This window comes from Schistocerca serialis, chromosome 7 (genome assembly GCF_023864345.2).
Source record: "Schistocerca serialis cubense isolate TAMUIC-IGC-003099 chromosome 7, iqSchSeri2.2, whole genome shotgun sequence".
Taxonomy (NCBI): domain Eukaryota; kingdom Metazoa; phylum Arthropoda; class Insecta; order Orthoptera; family Acrididae; genus Schistocerca; species Schistocerca serialis.
This window is the reverse complement of record NC_064644.1, coordinates 489978429-489998555: the sequence shown is the minus strand read 5'-3', so window position 1 is coordinate 489998555 and position 20127 is coordinate 489978429. Positions and strand designations below refer to the sequence as shown.

The 20127-nt window shown below is 46.1% G+C and overlaps 1 long non-coding RNA gene across 1 annotated transcript in view; it reads right to left on the bottom strand.

The window, feature by feature from the left end:
* LOC126412865 (uncharacterized) overlaps positions 1 to 20127 on the bottom strand; it is a 198063-nt gene that overhangs the window by 74387 nt on the left and 103549 nt on the right. The window contains exon 2 of the long non-coding RNA XR_007575360.1: positions 17143 to 17219. This is a non-coding gene — a long non-coding RNA (uncharacterized LOC126412865). The remainder of the gene's footprint in view (positions 1 to 17142; positions 17220 to 20127) is intronic.

Here is a 20127-nt window from a genome sequence, read left to right as displayed (position 1 = left end):
AGGTCGCCGGATCGAATCCCGCGCCATGCAACTTTTTTTTATTATTAGTTTTTTGTAATTCAAATATATATATATATATATCTATATATATATATATATATATATATATATATATGAATTGCTTACGCATGTTGGTGAAGGCGGATCGCTCTCCAATTGTACCGCCTCCATTTTTCCGTTTGTTTAACAGGGTGTACCAAAGCTCTCCCGTCCGCATTGATTTTCGACGATGTTATAAGTTGCGCTAGGGACCGCATCTACCTTCTTTCGAAGTTAGCAGGCAACTACGCTGTTATGCGGCGGCTCGTTTCGGCCCATTCAACATCTGTCCTTCAAGTGTAACGAGCGAGCAACGGAGTTTATATTTCATACCTGCCACAGCAAATTTGTGTTCGTGGGGTTTCTATTCTAATTCGAACGTTTGACTTACGCTATACGTATTCGTTTCGGAATATCGTTTCTACGTCTTCCGTTAACTATACGTGGTTAACATTATGAAGACAATTAATAACATTTGTGAAATACAACTTTGTTTGCGGAAAACATAATGATGTTCGAAGTCGCCAGTTTTTCCACGACAAACGACTTTCAACAACTTATTATATGCATAATTGTTGCAACTGATTGCCGGGAATTATATATATATATATATATATATATATATATATATATATATATATATATATATGAATTACAAAAAACAAATACTAAAAAAGTTTGCATGGTGCGAGATTCGAACCGGCGACCTTCGGATTACGAACCCGAGCGCTTACCGCTGCACCACAACGCTGTAGAAAATCAGTAATCGTAGAGAGTATTTCATTGCAACGGTTTCTTTTAACTGTCGATTTTCTCGACAACGGCTGAGAAGTGCATCTTGGTGCTTTGCCACATTACACCTCTGGCCATGAGCTTTTATTATGCGCAGTATGAATCGAATCTGAATTTCACAATTGGCGGCCTCCCCTTGTAAGATTTATGTTTTCATAAACTGTTTTGCACAACCAGCCCAAAACGTAAATCGTTTGCTGCTACTCCCTCCACGTTGCAGTTTTCGAACCGATCCACAGTCCCAGTACCGCTGTCCAACCGTGTAAGGAGAATCAAACCATTGCCCCTTCATCCAAAGCAGTTCCATTTCTGTGCGCGGTTACTCCTTCAGAGGACTGTAGATTATCATTTATCTCTCGACAGAAATGGAAACATCAAATAGGAATTGTGCTACATAAACGGAAGTTGGTCAGCGCGTTTCTACATCTGAAAAATGAGGTCTATTCGAATTTCACACCAGTCGCATAAGTGTGGAGCTAGTAGCGCAGCTATGAGGATGCAGATCAGGGTTGCTTTAAGCACAAGCTGTAGCGGTCGTCAGCGTTAGCTACCTTTGAGACTGGGCGTGGTGAGTTGGTGTTAGTCACGAATGCCTTTAAAGTGACAAAGACGCTATTTCTCACTGCGCTTGAACGAGGTCGTAACAGGGCTACAAAGAACTGGATGTTCCTTCTGGCTGGTGTAGTGTCCCTTTTGCAATATTTACCCTTATCGAGGTGAAACATAAATAAAAATGACTGTATGTGACAAAAAATGAACTGCAAACATCGATTTATCTGCGAAAGGTAACAACACTAACTGTAAAAATATACGATATAGATCGATAGATGCAGAAAAGACATTATTTTTAGTGTATGAGATTATAATGTGGAAGTAATTAAAAGAAGTATTATCATCTCTGTAAGAGTATAAAACACAATGCAATGTTCATTCTTCTGTCTAGTCTGTTTTGTTCTGTTCGTTCTGGTGTTGGCTGGAATAAGGTACGCAAGCTATTGTGCTGTGCTAGCATTTGTTTCTGTCGTAACGTAATTGCAAATATTTAATGGTGTAAACTGTGTCCTAGTAAGAATATATTAGTATAAAGTGGTCTCCGCGTGTTATTTCAAGAACCTACGCCACATTTATCTTATGAAAAGAATATTTAATGAAAATTATTTAGCATGTTTCCAGCTGCTGCGGAGCCAGTAACAGTGATCTCTGATTGTTAACAATTAGCCGCCATTACGCGGTACATTTAAAAATATTTTTTCACAGCACAATGTCTGATAGCCGGAGCGGAAGAAATTATGTAAAAATATTCAGTGAGATTAATTGAAGTAATCCAGTGAAATAACTTTATTAAAACTTGTCTATTTTCTGTGATAGTGAACTGGAGCTGAGTAATACTACGCTATTGCATTTACAGTAATTTGTAGGGAGCCTGGCGCTCGATAAAACCAGATATAATACGTAATTGGCAACCTACGAAATTGATTATTTTGCTTATTATACCTCTTTTGTATTTTTTTGAAAGCTAAAAGTAAAAATTAACTCCACTAAAAATCAGTAACAGATCACGATAAATCAAAGGACAAACAAATTTACTAGGAGAGTGTTTCCTCTAAATAAATAGTTACATTACTTTTTTTAAGAGATGTAATACTGGCTTTCTTGCAGGAAGGCTTGGCACATATACAGTCACTGTACATGATTTCTGGTAGCCGTGGTCACGAGGGTGTACGGTCGCAAGGACACGGCTTCAGACGGCCACGTGGCACTGTCGACACGGAAGACCATCGCTTTTGGCGTATGGCTCTGGTGCATCGGTCAGCATCTGCAGCAGCATTTTGAGCAACAGTTGGCACCGCAGTGACACAACGAACTGTTACAGATCAGTTACTTCAAGGACAGCCCCGAGCCAGAAACCCTATAGCGTGCATTCCACTGACCCTAAACCACTTGACTTCAGTGGTGTCAAGCGAGAGCTCATTGGTGGGCAGGATGGAGATCTGTTGCGTTTTTTCATGAAAGCTGGTTCTGCCCCAGTGCGAGTGGTGGCCTTGTGTTTATTAGAAGGGGGCCAATTGAAGAGGAAGAGGAGGAGGAGGAGGGAGGAGATTAGTATTGAACGTCCCGTCCACAACGAGGTCATTAAAGACCGAGCACAAGCTCGGTCTGGGAAACGATGACGAAGGAAATCAGTCTTGCCCTTTCGGAGGAACCATCCCGGTATTTGCTTTAAGCAATTAGTGAAATCATGGAGAACCTAAATCACGATGGCCTGTTGTGGGTTTGAACCGTCGTCCTCTCGAAAGCGAGTCCAGTATGCTAACCACAGCGCTACCTCGCTCGGTGAGACCGGCTGAGGGCCTGCAACCATCCTGTCTGCATGCTAGTCACGCTGGAGTTACGGTCTGGAGTGTGATTTCGTATGACCGCAGGAACACTCTCCTGGTCATCCCACACACCCTGACTGCAAATTTGTACGTAAATCTGGTGATTCGACCTGTTGTACTGCCATTCATGAACAGCGTTCCAGGGGGTGTTTTCCAATAGCATAACGCTCGCTTACATACATCTGCTGCAGCCCAACATTCTCTACAGAGTGCCGACATCTTGCCTTCGCCTTGAACATTATCGGACGACAACTCCAGAGTCATCCTCGAACAGCATTCACCGACAGTATTGACCGACCAAGAGCAACAGGCATGGAACTCCATACCACAATGTGACATCCGGCATCTGCACAACACAATGCATGCACGTTTGCACGCTTGCGTTCAATATTCTGGTCGTTGCACCGGTTATTAATGTACCAGTATTTCACATGTGCAATGGTTTATCACACGGTTACATTAACCTGCAATCTTACAGTGTTAATCACTTTAATATGTCACCTAGACAAAGTTATTCCCGAATTTTCATTACTCTACATTAATTATTTTTTGGAGTTGCGATTTTTCTTCGGTGCGTGTATTTCAACTAACCGTCAAGTCGCACTCGCTGCCACGAGTAGTTAAGTCATCTCCTGTGCTGACCGGCAGGATGCGCTACCACACACTGCGCGTGTACTCTGTTCCCGCGAGGTTTAAGAAGCTGACAGATATATGGGTAAAGCCATCGCTTCGATTACAGTAGCAGTGATAAATTGCGGGAATACACATAAACACAGTTGCGAGGAAAGCATATGTCAGCCTGAAATAGGTTCCAAAAAAACGGAGAGTTCATTCACCAAACAAGTTGGTTACAAAGTAAGAGTTCGACCGTTTCTGGAGTATAGGTCGTCAGTCAGGGGTTCTTAGCAGGTGATATTAGTAGAAAGGAAAGACAAGATCATTGGAAGAGTGGCTCATTTCGTCAGGGCTGGCGCTAGTACAGAGGCACTCCCACATCACTTCTTGACGCGCACCATACGCCACGAATGTCACAGCAAACGGAGGAATTGACAGGAAGAGTGGCGCATTTCGTCGGGGCTGGCACTAGTACAGAGGCACTCCCACATCACTTCTTGACGCGCACCATACGCCATGAATGTCACGAATGTCACAGCAAACGGAGGAATTGACAATGATACTTCAAGTGCCCTCTGCCGCACACCGAGGGCTTATTCGAGGAGTGCGTAAGGGCAGAGCCAGCAATACTGTCGCCATCGATCCCAAGTGTCATTTATAGAACATTCTTTGCTACTCTCATCCTTGTGGCATAGAGCGAGGGGGGAAGGGGGGCGGAGAGGCTCGTGGGCGGTCTCGACGGGTCTGCAGGGGACGCGGTGGGGGGGGGGGGGGGGAGTCCACATTCGGCAGTTAGATGGACTGGGGGGCACAACATTGGTTCAATCATAACTTATTAGAGTAGATGCTGTACTCTTGTCTTTTCGCCATTTCTGCATCCATTTGTTAAGTATCAAGGCAGTGTGGAAGTATGAAATGATGGTCTTTAAACCTCTGAACCGCACAAGGTGAGAACTGTATCAAAATGGACAGAGCGCTAGTATATGTTCTGCTCCTTGTTTTATAATTCTACACAGCTGTCCTTTCTTTTCATAAATAAATAGCGATTGCATCCAATCGATTTATTCCAAATAGCTAGCTTCAGCAGAAACGTGTCTCATAATCTAAATACTGCGTACTAAAAGTTGATTCTGATGTAACACAACAGACAATTTCGGCCGTTACACAAAATTCCTTGAAATTATCCGCTTCTCTCCGTATCGTCCTTTTTACTTGTATTTACTTCCAGTTTTCTTCGCGTTCGGCAAACAACCTTGCAGGTAGGGCAACCACAGCTGTGAGTAATCATCTTGGGTATCGATAAACAGCTTCAGCTGATTTTAGTTCTTTATTATTGGATGGCTACCAGTTTCGTGGCACTAGAAGCCGCATCTTCAGGTGAACATATAACTAAAACATTAGAGCGGAAAAACACGGAATCTTTTTTCCCACCATTTGTTGTCCGTCAGAACATAACACTGCTAAAAGGCGGTATGTCAGAAAACAGCCGCATTCCAATACAGTGGATGCGTTGATTCTCCGAGCTGTACGGAATCGCGAACAGGGGACTCGGCCGCGAGCTCTGTCATCTACTGTTTTACACTACTGGCCATTAAAATTGCTAAACCAAGAAGAAATGCAGATGATAACCGGGTATTCACTGGACAAATACATTATACTAGACATGACATGTGATTACATTTTCACGCAATTTGGGTGCATAGATCCTGAGAAATCAGTACCCAGAACAACCACCTCTGGCCGTAATAACGGCCTTGATGCGCCTGGGCATTGAGTCAAACATAGCTTGGATGGCGTCTACAGGTACAGCTGCCCATGCAGCTTCAACACGATACCACAGTTCATCAAGAGTAGTGACTGGCGTATCGTGATGAGCCAGTTGCTCGGCCATCATTGACCAGACGTTTTCAATTGGTGAGAGATCTGGAGAATGTGCTGGCCAGGGCAGCAGTCGAACATTTTCTGAATCCAGAACGGCCCGTACAGGACCTGCTACATGCGGACGTGCATTATCCTGCTGAAATGTAGGGTTTCCTGAGGGATCGAATGAAGGATAGAGCCACGGGTCGTAACACATCTGAAATGTAACGTCCACTGTTCAAAGTGTCGTCAATGCGAACAACAGGTGACCGAGACGTGTAACCGATGGCTCCCCATACCATCACGCCGGGTGATACGCCAATATGGCGATGACGAATACACGCTATCAATGTGCGTTCACCGCGATGTCGCTAAACACGGTTGCGACCATCATGATGCTGTAAACAGAACCTGGATTCATCCGAAAAAATGACGTTCTGCCATTCGTGCACCCACGTTCGTCGTTAAGTACACCATCGCAGGCGCTCCTGTCTATGATGCAGCGTGAAGGGTTACCGCACCAATGGTCTCCGAGCTGATAGTCCATGCTGCTGCAAATGTCGCCGAACTGTTCGTGCAGATGGTTGTTCTCTTGCAAACGTCCCCATCTGTTGACTCAGGGAAGGAGACGTGGCTGTACGATCCGTTACAGCCATGCAGATAAGATACCTGTCATCTCGACTGCTAGTGATACGAGGCCGTTGGGATCCAGCACGGCGTTCCGTATTACCCTCCTGAACCCACCTATTCCATGTTCTGCTAACAGTCATTGGATCTCGACCAATCCGAGCAGCAATGTCGGGATACGATAAACCGCAATTGCGATAGGCTACAATCCGACCTTTATCAAAGTCGTAAACGTGATGGTACGCATCTCTCCTCCTTACACGAGGGATCACAACAAAGTTTCACCAGGCAACGTCGGTCAGCTGCTGTTTGTGTATGAGAAATCGGTTGGAAACTTTCCTCATGTCACGTTGTAGGTGTCGCCACCGACGCCAACCTTGTGTGAATGCTCTGAAAAGCTAATCATTTGCATATCACAGCTTCTTCTTCCTGTCGGTTAAAGTTCGCGTCTGTAGCACGTCATCTTCGTGGTGTAGCAATTTTAATGACCAGTAGTGCACTTGTATTCTGACAACTACTTTTGCTTAAAAGATAATATTTGAGTTATTACCTATTTATGAACTGTTACGTCGATAAAGATATGAGCGGCATTCAGTAAGTAACGCAACACTTTTTTTTTTCTGAAAGCAGGTTGCTTTTATTCAGGTTTCCAATACACCTTTTTATTCCCCATTCTTTTGGCTACAAAACGGTATTTTTCAACATAATACTGGGAGGGCGTATGCTCGCATAGTACCACTCTACTGGTCGACATCGGAGCCAACGTCTTACTGGTTCATCAACCTCCCCACCATCCGCATGCTGTTGGCCGTGGAGTGCATCCTTCAGAGGGCCGAACTGATGGAAGTGGGACGTTACGAGAATCGGGCTGTGGGGTGGATGAGGAAGAACAGTACAGTGATGTCCTGTCAGCCCCTCTCGGTTGCGCAGACTCGTTTTGAGGCCTGGCGTTGTCATGGAGAAAGCGAGGTTTGTGGCCACAAACACGCGGTAGTCCTTTCTTCAATTTCCCGACGGTATCACAATGCACTTCAAAGCTCACCATTCTACCACGAGGGAGGACGTCAAACAGAATAACCACTTCACAGTCCCAGAACACGTGAGTTTACCAGCTGAGAGAGCGGCTTTGAAATTTTTCTTCGGAGAAGATGGTTCAAATGGCTCTGAGCACTATGGGACAACATCGTAGGTCATCAGTCCCCTAGAACTTAGAACTACTTAAACCTAACTAACCTAAGGACATCACACACATCCATGCCCGAGGCAGGATTCGAACCTGCGACCGTAGCGGGCGCGCGGTTCCAGACTGTAGCGCCTACAGCCGCTCGCCACTCCGGCCGGCCCTCGGAGAAGAGGTGGTGTGGCCCCACTGCATGGATAGCCATTTTATTTCCGGTTCGGAGAGATGATCCCATGTTTCATCGCCTGTGACGGTGTTCGACAAAAAATTATCTGAATCAGCCTCGTAACGCGCAAGCAATTCCCCTCAGATTCTCCCTCATTGCTCTTTACAGTTTTCTGTTAGGCGGCGAAGAACCCAGTGGGCGCACAATTTTGAGTACCAAAAACTGGAGGAGGTGTGTGTCAACACTACCGTCACAGACATCCAGTTGAGCAGCGAAGTGTTTGATTGTGTTCCGTCAATCACCTCGAATGACAGAGTTAGCACTTTACAACATTGTAGGAGTCACAGCTGTTTGTGACCGACCGGCAAGCGGGAGATCGGGCAAGTTATGGGACCTTGTTGCGATGACGACAGATGCCTCGCCCAACGACTCACCGTGCTTTTGTTTACTGACAGATCTCCGCTGACATTCTGAAATCGCTTATGAATAACTGCGATGCCCTCATTCTCCGCCAAAGGACACTCAATGATATGTCTCTGCTTCGAGAGCACGACCGCTGCAGGCGCCTTTTTGAAGACTAAGTACAGTGCCACCCCCTACTTGAACTTCATGAAACTACAGAGGCTGAAGTGTAAAGAATTTACAAACAGCTCCACAAATCCCTTTAACACACAATTGTGCATGTTCTTCCCTCAGTAAAATAATAACCGGTCGTGATAAGAATTTGTAGTTTTCATTGGGGTGTCGCAGAAGTCTGCAATCCTAGGCGGGACGTGAGTACTCTACCTTCCTTCGGCGCTCCTTTTGACGGTACATTTGTTTTAGGCGGTCTTAGGCGCGAGACAACGCGCCACTGCCCTCGGCGGTCGCTTTCGCAGGGTGCAGCGGGTTTGCTCGCGCCGCGGAGCTGCACCGGTGGACTGAGCGGCGGGCGATTAGAGTAGAGTGGGGCAGCGGCCCGGCGCGGCTCGGTGCCGCAAAGCCACGCCGTCATGCTCGCGCGTGCGCACTTCCTGCGCAGCGACCCCCCCCCCCCCCCTACCAATCTTTTCCTCCTGGTGCGTGCTTCACGTATATTAATAACGCCAAGCTACGGTACTTGTACGTCAAGTACCGCTGGCCTAAAGCATTTAGTCGTGCTACCGAGACAATTGTCCAATATTTATAGGGTCGGTTTGCACTAATGTACATGACTGGTTCTTCAGCTATAAGGATCACTGCAACCTGTCTTGAGACAAAGCCTTGTGACATTTTATATTATACCGAGTGATTCCGTGATGATGTCACAAACTTTCAGGAATGATGGAGAAGGGTAAAGGTATCAATTTGGGGCAAGGGACCCTGGTCCAGAAACGCCCGAGTAGAAAGTTATAAGCAAAAATCTTTCTGATAATTCTGGCATTGGACCTCTTCTGCTGTAAACTCTTAGCTTTCCAAATTTTGGTAGGGGTTACTATGCGCCGAAACAAGAAAAAATGTCCAGTGTTCACCTGCTCTAAAGTTCATACCTTAAGAGCACTTTGCCCTTATGGAACACTACTGGACAAGTGCTCCTAGCTCTTAAGGTATGGAGCCCATTTTTCCTGGACTATTTTTTCTTGTTTTGACCCGTACCACCTCCATCAAAAATATGGAAAGCAAAAGGGCTTCCAGTAGGAGAGATCCACAGCCACATGTTTCAGAACGATTTTTACTTGTAACTTTCGACCATCGTTTCCGAAAATAAGGGAGAGGGTGAAAGTCAGTGCCTGCATAAACTCTGCTCCTCTCGCATAAAGGAGCACCATTAGGGCAAGCTCTCCCTCCATCGAACGCAGTTGCTCTCGCGACGCTCCTGTCCGATACCTGTGAGCCTCACAAGGGAACCTCCCCATCGCACCCCCCTCAGATTTAGTTACAAATTGACACAGTGGATAGGCCTTGAAAAACTGAACACAGATCAATCGAGAAAACAGGAAGAAGTTGTGTGGAACTACGAAAAAATAAGCAAAATATACAAACTAAGTAGTCCATGTGTAAGATAGGCAACATAAAGGACAACAACAGCTGATGAGCGCTGTGGTCTCGTGGTTTGAGTGAGCAACTGTGGAACGAAAGACCCTTGGTTCGAGTCCTCCCTCGAGTGAAAATTTTACTTTCTTTATTTTCGCAAAGTTACGATCTGTCCGTTCATTCATTGAGGTCTCTGTTCACTGTAATAAGTTTAGTGTCTGTGTTTTGCGACCGCACCGCAAAGCCGTGCGATTAGTAGACGAAAGGAAGTGCCTTTCCAATGGGAACCGAAAACATTTGATGGCAAGGTCATAGGTCAACCGATTCCTCCGCAAGGAAACACGTCTGATATATTCTATACGACACTGGTGTCGGCATGTGCGTCACATGACAGGAATATGTTGTCGACCAACCTAACTTGTACACTTGGCGAATGGGTAAAAACATTCTTCTACCTTGCCCGATTTAGGTTTTCTTGTGTATGTGATAATCACTCCAAAAAAAGTGATGAAAACATAAGAGTTTGTCACATAAACTGCATCAAATGAATGCAACAGTTTCAGAGTCGCACAGTTTTCCCTGTGCTCTGTCAAAACATATGTTTTTTACGTTTTCAAATGTTTCCGTGCGTAGACCGTCAAATTCTGTATATGTCCAAGCAAATCTGAACATGTCCTGGAATTTTGGAGAGCGAAGTTGATTATGTGTGAATGGCTGAACTTTGATAATTACCTGAAAATAAAAAATTAAAATTTTCACCTGAGAGAAGATTTGATCCAAGGACCTGTCGCCCCACAGCCGCTCACGCTAACCACGGGACCACGGCGCTCGTAAGCTAACACACTCCTCGATGTTGCTTACGTTGCGCATGGACTACTCAGTTTGTATATTTTGCTTATTTTTTTCACAGTTCCACACAACTTCTTCCTGTTTTCTCGATTGATCTGTGTTCAGTTTTTCAAGGCCTATCCCTGTGCCAACTTATAACTAAATCTGAGGGGGGTGCGGTGGGGAGGTTCCCTTGTCAGTAGCCCAGGGCCGACGGCCACACCACAGCGAGGCGCAGGTGAGCTCCTTGCCCGTCACCGGGGTATCCGGCTGGCTGTGCAGCGCACTGGAAGTCAGTGTGCTCTGTACAGGGCGCGCCACGTCACACGTGGTACACCGACATGTACGGCACACAGCGGCTCTGGCCTCTCTTACCGGTTCTCCGTATTGTTCTCCAGTTCATCTGACGCACTCCGCGTTCTCTACGCTCTCAGTGACACAGTTCGTGAATCCCTTTGAGGGTGCGCTCTACTGTGCTGCTAAAATTGCGGCGTTCAGAATTTAGCACGTGATATTGGCGTAACAGTTAAGTAACGAGAGAGAGACAGAGGCAGTCACGTCTTCTAGTGTCACTGGCCAAATGCTACCGACAGCGACGTCAGTTGCAACACGCGACGCCAGAAGTCGGACCGGCCTGCTGTAGATCGAAGCCGAGCGAGGAGCACCAGCGACTGCCGACGAGACGGTACACTTGGCCTCTTGTCTTTGGGAAGAGCCTGCTTGCGAGTAGCGAGGACAGCCTTTGTGTATAACAGCTAAGTAGATTGGAATGTTATGGTGTCACTGGCAGTGCTGCAAAATAGTTCGAGTCTTACCTAACTAACGGGAAACAAAGGGTATCGTTGCCAGCCCGGTTGGCCGTGCGGTCTAACGCACGGCTTTCCGTGCGGGAAGGAGCGCCTGTTACCCAGAACGAATCCGCCCGGCGGATTTGTGTATAGGTCCGGTCAACCGGCCAGTCTCTGGATGGTTTTTAGGCAGTTTTCCATCTGCCTTGGCGAATGCGGGCTGGTTCCCCTTATTCCGCCTCAGTTACGCTATGTCGGCGATTGCTGCGCGAACAAGTTCTCCACGTACGTGTACACCACCCTTACTCTAACACGCAAACATAGGGGTTAAACTCGTCTGGTGTGAGACGTTCCCTGGGGGGTCCACCTGGGACCTAACCGCACAATAACCCTTGGTTCGGTGTGGGGCGACGGAGAGCCAAAGTGGACTGCGGTAGTCGTCGTGGGGTTGTGGACCACTGCGGCTGCGGCGGGGACGGGACCTCTCCGTCGTTTCTAGGCCCCCGGTTAACATACAATACAATACATGCAAGGGTATCGTTTCGAAATACCTGTGGAGTAGACAATCAGTCTTCATCTTACTGGGAATTGATTACATGCGGTGTTCCTCAAGGTTCTATCTTGGGTCCGGTGCTTTTTCGTGTGTACATTAATGACCTCTCGTCTGTTACATTGCCAGATGCTAAGTTTGTTTTGTTTGCAGATGATACAACCACTGCAATAAATAGTAAGTGAAGTATAGATTTAAAAAATGGCTACTAATCAAATTTTCACTGACGTTAATAAAGGGTTTAAAGCTAATTCACTGTCATTAAACTTTGAAAAGACCCACTATAAGCAGTTCAGATCTCGTAAAAGATTTTCTTGCAGCATGTGTATAACATATGAAGACGTGCAGATAGAATAGGCTGACAGTGCTACATTTCTGGGATTACTACTCGATAATAAATTCAGTTGGAAAGGGCATAACACAGAATTGCTGAGGCCCCTAAATAAATTTGTATTTGCTATGCGAATGATGTCAAACGTAGGAGATATAAATAAAAAACTTGCATACTTTGTTTACTCTTATTCTATTATGTCATATGAGATCACATTCTAGGGTAACTCGTCAAACGGGGCATATGTTCATAGAGAGCAAAAGTATGTAAGGAGAAACATTTGTCGTGTAAACTCAAGAACATCGCGTAGAAACCCGTTTAAGGAAGTGGGTTTCTAACCACTGCTTCTCATTATATTCATCCTTAATGAAATTTATTGCCAATAATACACCTGTGTCCAAAATTAAAGCAACAAACCTCTGCTTCCCCGTCCTGTGTCTAATTCACGGTATAATAATACGAACTGTCAACATATGTCCGTACGAAGGTGTTCTGCACGGAAGATGGCATTCCGGTCGAGGGACAACCACGCTAACGATGACGGTCAGAACACCTAGCAAATAGAGTAGTGTTTGCCGGGTAGCCCCACATCCACAACCGCTGTGTACCGCGGTCACAGACAGTGCAGTATGGCACTGAGAAGACGCCTACAGACTCTCTGCTGTGGGGGGCTATAGGAAGAATAGAAGCAGGATAGTCACAAACTCATGTGGCCCAATGGCTAGATGTGAATCGTTCTGTTGTTTCTCGGACGTGGCGACGGTTTATGGAGACCGAAACTGTATCCCGAAAAGAAGGACAGGGCTGACCACGTGTGAAAGAGTGGACCGTTATTTGGTTGTAAGGGCACGACAGTACCGCGTTAGTAGTGCACGGCAAATGGCACCAGAGCTCGCACGTTTCCCTGGACGTGTTGTATCGAGGTAAACGGTGTACAGAAGGCTTCAGCAGAGTGATCTTTATTGTTGGAGACCTGCTGCATAGGTACCTTTGACTCGTCTTTATAGAAGGAAACGTCTTCAATGGAGACGTTAACATGCCACCTCGACAGTCGAACAATGGGCCAATGTTTTTTCCACAGATGAGTCCCGATTTGGTCCGGAGAGTGATAATCGATGGATTTGTTTCTAGAGGGAACGTGGAACAGGATTTCGGGGCCCAAACGCTGTAGAAAGAGACCGATATCCAGGAAGATCCGTAATGGCTTGGGCAAGGAAATTATATTGGTGAATCGGCAAGGTGTAACAGCTGTCAGCTATCGTGACGAGATTTTGGGACCTCATTTGCCGTTTTTGCTAGGTACTGTGGGTCGAGACTTCGTACTGATGGACGATAATGCTCGACCTCGTAGAGCATGGGTGGTTGATGTTTTCTTGGAAACGGAAGATACTGCGCGCATGGCGTGGCTGCTCGCTCTCCCGATTTGAATCCCATAGAGCATGACTGGGGCTGCATCACGTCAGTATCCACAGCCACTCTCCACGACTGCGAGCAGCTCTGCAGGCAGAGTGGGCGTTACTGCCTCAACACGAGATCTGTGACATCACTCACAGCATGTCCATCCGTTGTCAGACCTGAACTGCTGCCAGAGCACATTAACCAGTTGTCGAAAAAGCGAAGCACCTTTTCGTCTAACGTTATGCATGTTGCAGGTGTTTACGTTCTGTATTCTTTACATTGTTCCTACTTTACTGTCACTTGTTTATATTGTTTTGTGGCAAAATAAACGCAACCTTGCAGAATTTCCGTTTGCTGCTTTAATTTCGGACACCAGTGTATTACCAACCAATAGCTGAATACATAGTATCAATACTAGGAATAAGAACAGTCTACATGAAGACCTAAAATGACTTGCCTTGGTCGGATAAGGGGTACGATACTCAAGAACGCACAGTTTCAATAAGTTGCCAGCAACCATTAAAAATTTGGTTTCAGGTAAGCGTGGAAGTAAATATCCTCGAAGCAGTGAAGCAACTTAAATCACTTAATAAAAGCAAGTCTTCTGGTATAGACTGTATACCAATTAGGTTCCTTTCGGAGTATGCTGATGCATTAGCTCCATACTTAACAATCATTTACAACCGTTCGTTCGACGAAGACTGGGAAGTTGCACAGGTCACACCAATATTCAAGAATGGTAGTAGGAGTAATCCACTGAATTACAGGCCGATATCGTGAACGTTGATATGCAGCAGGATTTTGGAACATATATTTTGTTCGAAAATTATGAATTACCTCGAAGAAAGCGGCCTATTGACACACAGTCAACATGGGTTTAAAAAACATCGTTCTTGTGAAACACAACTAGCTCTTTATTCACGTGAAGTGCTGAGTGCTATTGGCAAGGGATTTCAGATTGACTCCGTATTTCTGGATTTCCGGAAGGCTTTTGACACTGTACCACACAAGCGGCTTGTAGTGAAATTGCGTGCTTATGGAATATCGTCTCAGTTATGAGACTGGATTTGTGATTTCCTGTCAGCGAGGTCACAGTTCGTAGTTATTGACGGAAAGTCATCGAGTAAAACAGAAGTGATTTCTGGCGTTCCCCATGGTAGTGTTATAAGCCCTTTGCTGTTCTGTATCTATATAAGCGATTTGGGAGGCAATCTGAGCAGCCGTCTTCGGTTGTTTGCAGATGACGTTGTCGTTTATCGACTAATAAAGTCATCAGAAGATCAAAACAAATTGCAAAACGATTTAGAAAATATATCTGAATAGTACGAAAATTGGCAGTTGACCCTAAATAACAAAAAGTGTGAGGTCATCCACATGAGTGCTAAAAGGAATTGGTTAAATTTCGGTCACGCGATAAATCAGTCTAGTCTAAAAGCCGTAAATTCAACTAAATATCTAGGTATTACAATTCCGAACAACTGAAATTGGAAGGAACATATAGAAAATGTGGTGGGTAAGGCTAACCAAAGACTGCGTTTTATTGGCAGGACACTTAGAAAATGTAACAGATCTAGTAACGAGACTGCCTACACTACGCTTGTCCGTCCTCTTATAGAATACTGCTGCGCGGTGTGGGATCCTTACCAGATAGGACTGACGGAGTACATAGAAAAAGTTCAAAGAAAGGCAGCACGTTTTGTATTATCGCGAAATATCGGAGAGAATGTCACAGAAATGATACAGGATCTGGGGTGGACATCATTAAAAGAAAGGCGTTTTTCGTTGCGGCGGAATCTTCTGACGAAATTCCAGTCACCAACTTTCTCCTCCGAATGCGAAAATATTTTGTTGACACCGACCTACATAGGGCAGAACGATCACCACGATAAAATAAGGGAAATCAGAGCTCTTACGGAAAGATATAGGTATTCGTTCTTCCCGCGCGCTATACGAGATTGGGATAATATAGAATTGTGAAGGTGACTCGATGAACCCTCTGCCAGGTACTTAAATGTGATTTGCAGAGTATCCAAGTTAATGTAGATGTAGATGAAGAAAGCACAGTTGAAAGAGAGTTTGAAAACCTTTTTGATAGCAGCTCCTGCTCTATAGATGAATATTTTAAAAGGGACTGTTAGATCAGCATAAGTAAAATGTCTTTTAGATTTCAGTCTTGACAGCAGTTTGTCACAATGGTCAAGATTAGGTGTTTTGTGTGTGATAAAAATTTCTTAAAAGTGCATAACTATGTTTCGTTCTGACAGTGTATTAATTCTGTAAATATTAGCAGTAGCAGTTTATTGTAATGTATTCACATACCTTGACAATCTCCTGACAACGCACAACCGGCAACGAGCGACGCGGCCCTATGGGATTCGCGCACAGGATTGCCTCTCTGCGATAGATATGGCTGATCATCATGTTTTCCGTCGCGGTTGGATCAGATTTCCACCTTGGCTCCTCCGGAGACCCAGACTTATTTTAGATTTGACTAATTTTAAGAAAGATAGTACACCAGATTTTACATTCCAATCTCAGTTTTTTAACATTTTATATGCGCATCACGGTTTTACCGTCGTTTACACTGATGGCTCCAAACAGGAGAATTTCCTTTGCTGTTCTGTAGTGTTCCCTGATCATGTTACCCGGGTTCGCCCCCCTGATGAATATTCCGTTTTCGCAGCGGAGCTCCACGCGATCCTGAAGGCACTGGAGCGGATGAATCGTGTTCGGGGCAATCGATTTCTCCTCTGCTCCGATTGTCTTAGTGCCTTACAATCATTTCAGAATCTGTAGCCAACTGAGGAGATGGTCCAGCTGATATATGACCAACTGTACTTGCTCCAACGGCGGGGTAAGGAGGTGTCCCTCTGCTGGGTGCCTGGTCATGTAGGAATATGGGGCAATGAACAGGCCGATCTGGCTGCCAAGGAGGCCTGGTCCAGTGTCCCATTCCCTTGCGTGTCCGTCATTTCTGCACTCCACAGGACGTGCATGGATTTGTGGGAGGAAGAATGGCTGGCGGTGACGGCCAGTAAACTGCGGTTGGTGAAGTCAACAACTCGGCCGTGGCGTTCCTCCTGCCGGTTAGTCAGGCGGGAAGAAGTGGCCCTCCCGCGTTTTCAGATTGGACACTGTTCTCTCACACATAGCTTCCTATTACGGCGGGAGGATCCCCCGTTTTGTGATGCTTGTGGTATGCACATCTCTGTCCACCACATTTTTTTTAAGAGGTGGAGCCCCTCCACGCCCACACCGGCATGATGGCCAACACAAAAGGTCTACTGCCATCTCTGCATAAGGGTTAGTATTCACTAAAGTGAGGTGTCGCAGGAAGTGGGTACTGCGATGTCTGCGTACGTCTGGTTAGGATTAACCATTAATACGCGCTCATCTGGAGATAGATTGGTCGAAATCTGACGAAGGGTAGCGGTTTGAAGGGCAGAGGAAAAAAAAGTGCCAAAGCAAGAGCCAAGGGAAAAAAAAACCTCTGCGAAAGTTAGGTCGGGCGGCAAGAGCAGTAGCGGTTGTCTTGCTGCCTGCGATAGGTTGTGTAAGGATAGGCTTTGTTAGTAGTGGGTATCATGCATGTCGATACCTTGACGTTGTGCGTTTGAGCTGCTCGGTGGCTGGCGCTGAGTGCTGGTACAGAGTCCTCGTTCAGCGTCCTGCAACCTGCAACAGTTATGTTTGTTATCGGTCTTGTGTCCGATAGGTCATATACCGGAGGCACAGTGTGAGGGAGTGTTGGCAGATTGTTCGTGCGTCTGTGGGCGAGCTCGTCGGTGTCCCTGCCGTGGCCTGTTGGTTGGCTCTAATAGCAGCTGGTAGTTGCCAGTCAGTGTTGCTGATATGCAGGGGCTTACCGGCGTTTGTCGCTGTTTGCGTATGTTAGTTTACCATAGGTGGTTATGCCCTAGCTAGCAGTGTCTTTGGCCGCTTGTGTTTCCACCTGTGGTTGTGATCGTTGTTTCCCAGAGTGAGGATGAAAGGATTGTTCGAGTGTCTCGAGTTCCTGTATAGTCGTGTGGCGTGATTCTTGAATACTTCCTTGAGGGTATCAAGGCGGTATTCATGGTGAAGATCCACGGTGCGTGTGTAGCGTGGAGCATTGCTGATGATTCGTAGCACCTTGTTCTGTATGATCTGCAGGCGGCGCAGTCGTGTGGGAGCTGCATATCCCCAGACGGGAGCTGCGTACGTCATCAGAGGTCTAATCAGTGTCATGTATAAGGACCTCGACACCCTCCTATTCAGTGTGCTTGCCCTGTTGAGCATTGGGTAGAGCTGTTTGAACCTCGCGTGCGCTCGGTTGGCAACGTATTCGATGTGGTCCCCCCATGTAAGTTTCCGGTCCAGCCAGACACCAAGGTATCTGACTTTCTCTCGGAAACGTATTGGGCGTGTATGTAGTGTTATCGGTCTACAGTGTTGGTGTTTGCGCAGTAGTTTCGGTCTGCGTGTGAACAGAACTGCTTCGCACTTGTCGACATTTACTTTAATACGCCATCGCTCCAGCCAAGGCTCAGCTGTTCTGAGTGCTGTCTGTATTCGTGAGTTGATGTTCGACGGTCTCCAGTCTTGCGCGAGGATGGCTGTGTCATCCGCGTAGACGGCTAACGTCGTGTTTCGTGTCGCTGGGAAGTCATTAATGTACAGGTTAAACAAGATGGGCCCTAGGATGCTTCCTTGGGGTACTCCAGCTTGGATACCGTGTTGTGTTGATTGTTTATCCTGCACGTTAGTGTTGAAACATCTGTTCGTGAGATATGAGTGTATGAGACGCACGAGTCCGTCCGGGAAACCATCTTCGCTTAGTTTGCGTATGAGTCCGTTGTGCCAGAGACGATCGAAAGCCTTTTCGATGTCTAGGAACACGGCCCCTGTGGCTTTGTTCATGTTGTAGCCGTGTGTTATATGTTCGACTACGCGGAGGAGTTGTTGTGTTGTCGAGTGGTGATTCCTAAAGCCGAATTGCTCCGGTCTTAGGGTGTCGTTGGCGATGCAATGCCTAGTGATACGTTTTAGTATTACCTTCTCAACAATCTTGCTGAGCGAGCACAGCAGACTGATAGGTCGGTAATTTTGTGGGTGGGAGTGGTCTTTCCCTGGCTTCCTGAACATCAGGACCTTGGCCGCCTTCCAAAAGTCAGGGAAGTGTTGGTGTGTCAGGATGGCATTCGTTAGGTGTGTGAGGTATTCTACGGCTTTATCCGTGAACTCCTGGAGGACACGGTTTTGAATGCCATCAGGCCCAGGGGCTTTTCTAGCGTTGGTGTGCTTGATAGCCCATGTGACTTATTTCAACAGACTGCATTTTATACCGTGATGCAAGGGCAGAAGCACATGTTGATGGGTCAGCCGTGTCACGGCTCAGCTCATTTGATTTACCCGCGAGACTATTTCACTCGTTTTCGCTGCAGCGATAGGGGGCGTGATCGCTGAGCGCTGTTGGCGCTGGTGCGCGAAGCAACAGTTTTGGGAGGACGGCTCGGTCGGGATAAGGCGACAGGCCGGAAGCGGCGGGGAGTCAACTGGTGCCTGCCGATTAAGGACTGCGTGGAGTATGGCTGTTTGCGAGCATGTGGGGAGGACGGAATGCTCGCTTGCTTAGCGTGGTTCTCCATGACCAGCTGTTGTTTGTTGGGCCTAGCACTCGAGTGTAACAGGAAACTGCATTGGTGTGGTTCTCGTCACCTGGCTAAGACCGAAATTTTCATATACTTTTATTATATTTAATGATCATTACTTTATTATGGGACAGGTACTTGTAGCCAACATTTTGTGCACTATTGTACGATATTATATATATCTTTTACTAACAGTACCTTTATGTAATGTTTCAGAGTGGGGCTGCATATTCTCCTAGAGAATGTTATAAATTATTTTTTAATTGCTAAAAGTTCCTTTTAAACTGTTAATTGTATTAACTTGGATGTATAACCAATTATTGTTAAATAATAAATTTGTGTCAACAAGGCTTGGACCAAATAAATGTGCCTACAATTTCCCCATCCTGGCTGTGCTACCGTCGGTACACCACAATGGGGATCTGACCTGTGTTTTAGCTAATGATGAGACGTGTGTGTCTAGGGTTTTAAAGTTTTGTGGTGTGTCTGGCGGTTAAAGGCGCTGCAGTCTGAAACCGCAAGACCGCTACGGTCGCAGGTTCGAATCCTGCCTCGGGCATGGATGTTTGTGATGTCCTTAGGTTAGTTAGGTCTAAGTAGTTTTAAGTTCTAGCGGACTGATGACCTCAGAAGTTAAGTCCCATAGTGCTCAGAGCCATTTGAACCATTTTTTTGGTGTGTCTGGACTCTGGCCTAATCTTTTAGGCTGGAGGTTTTAGTGTATTGCACAGTGGCTGGCTCCTCCATTTTTCCTTGCGGTCAGCCAGCCACTTCCATCTGCTGTATTGTTTTAGCTCCCTCTACCACTTTCTTCCTGTGTAGTCTATGTTTTACTGCTGGCGGCATGCTTCGTCCCACGCTTCGGTGTGGGTAGGCCCATATTTTTCCAAGCTGTTACCTGTGTTTTACGTTCTGTTTTATCTTACTGTTCTGAGTCTCTTCTCGACACCCGT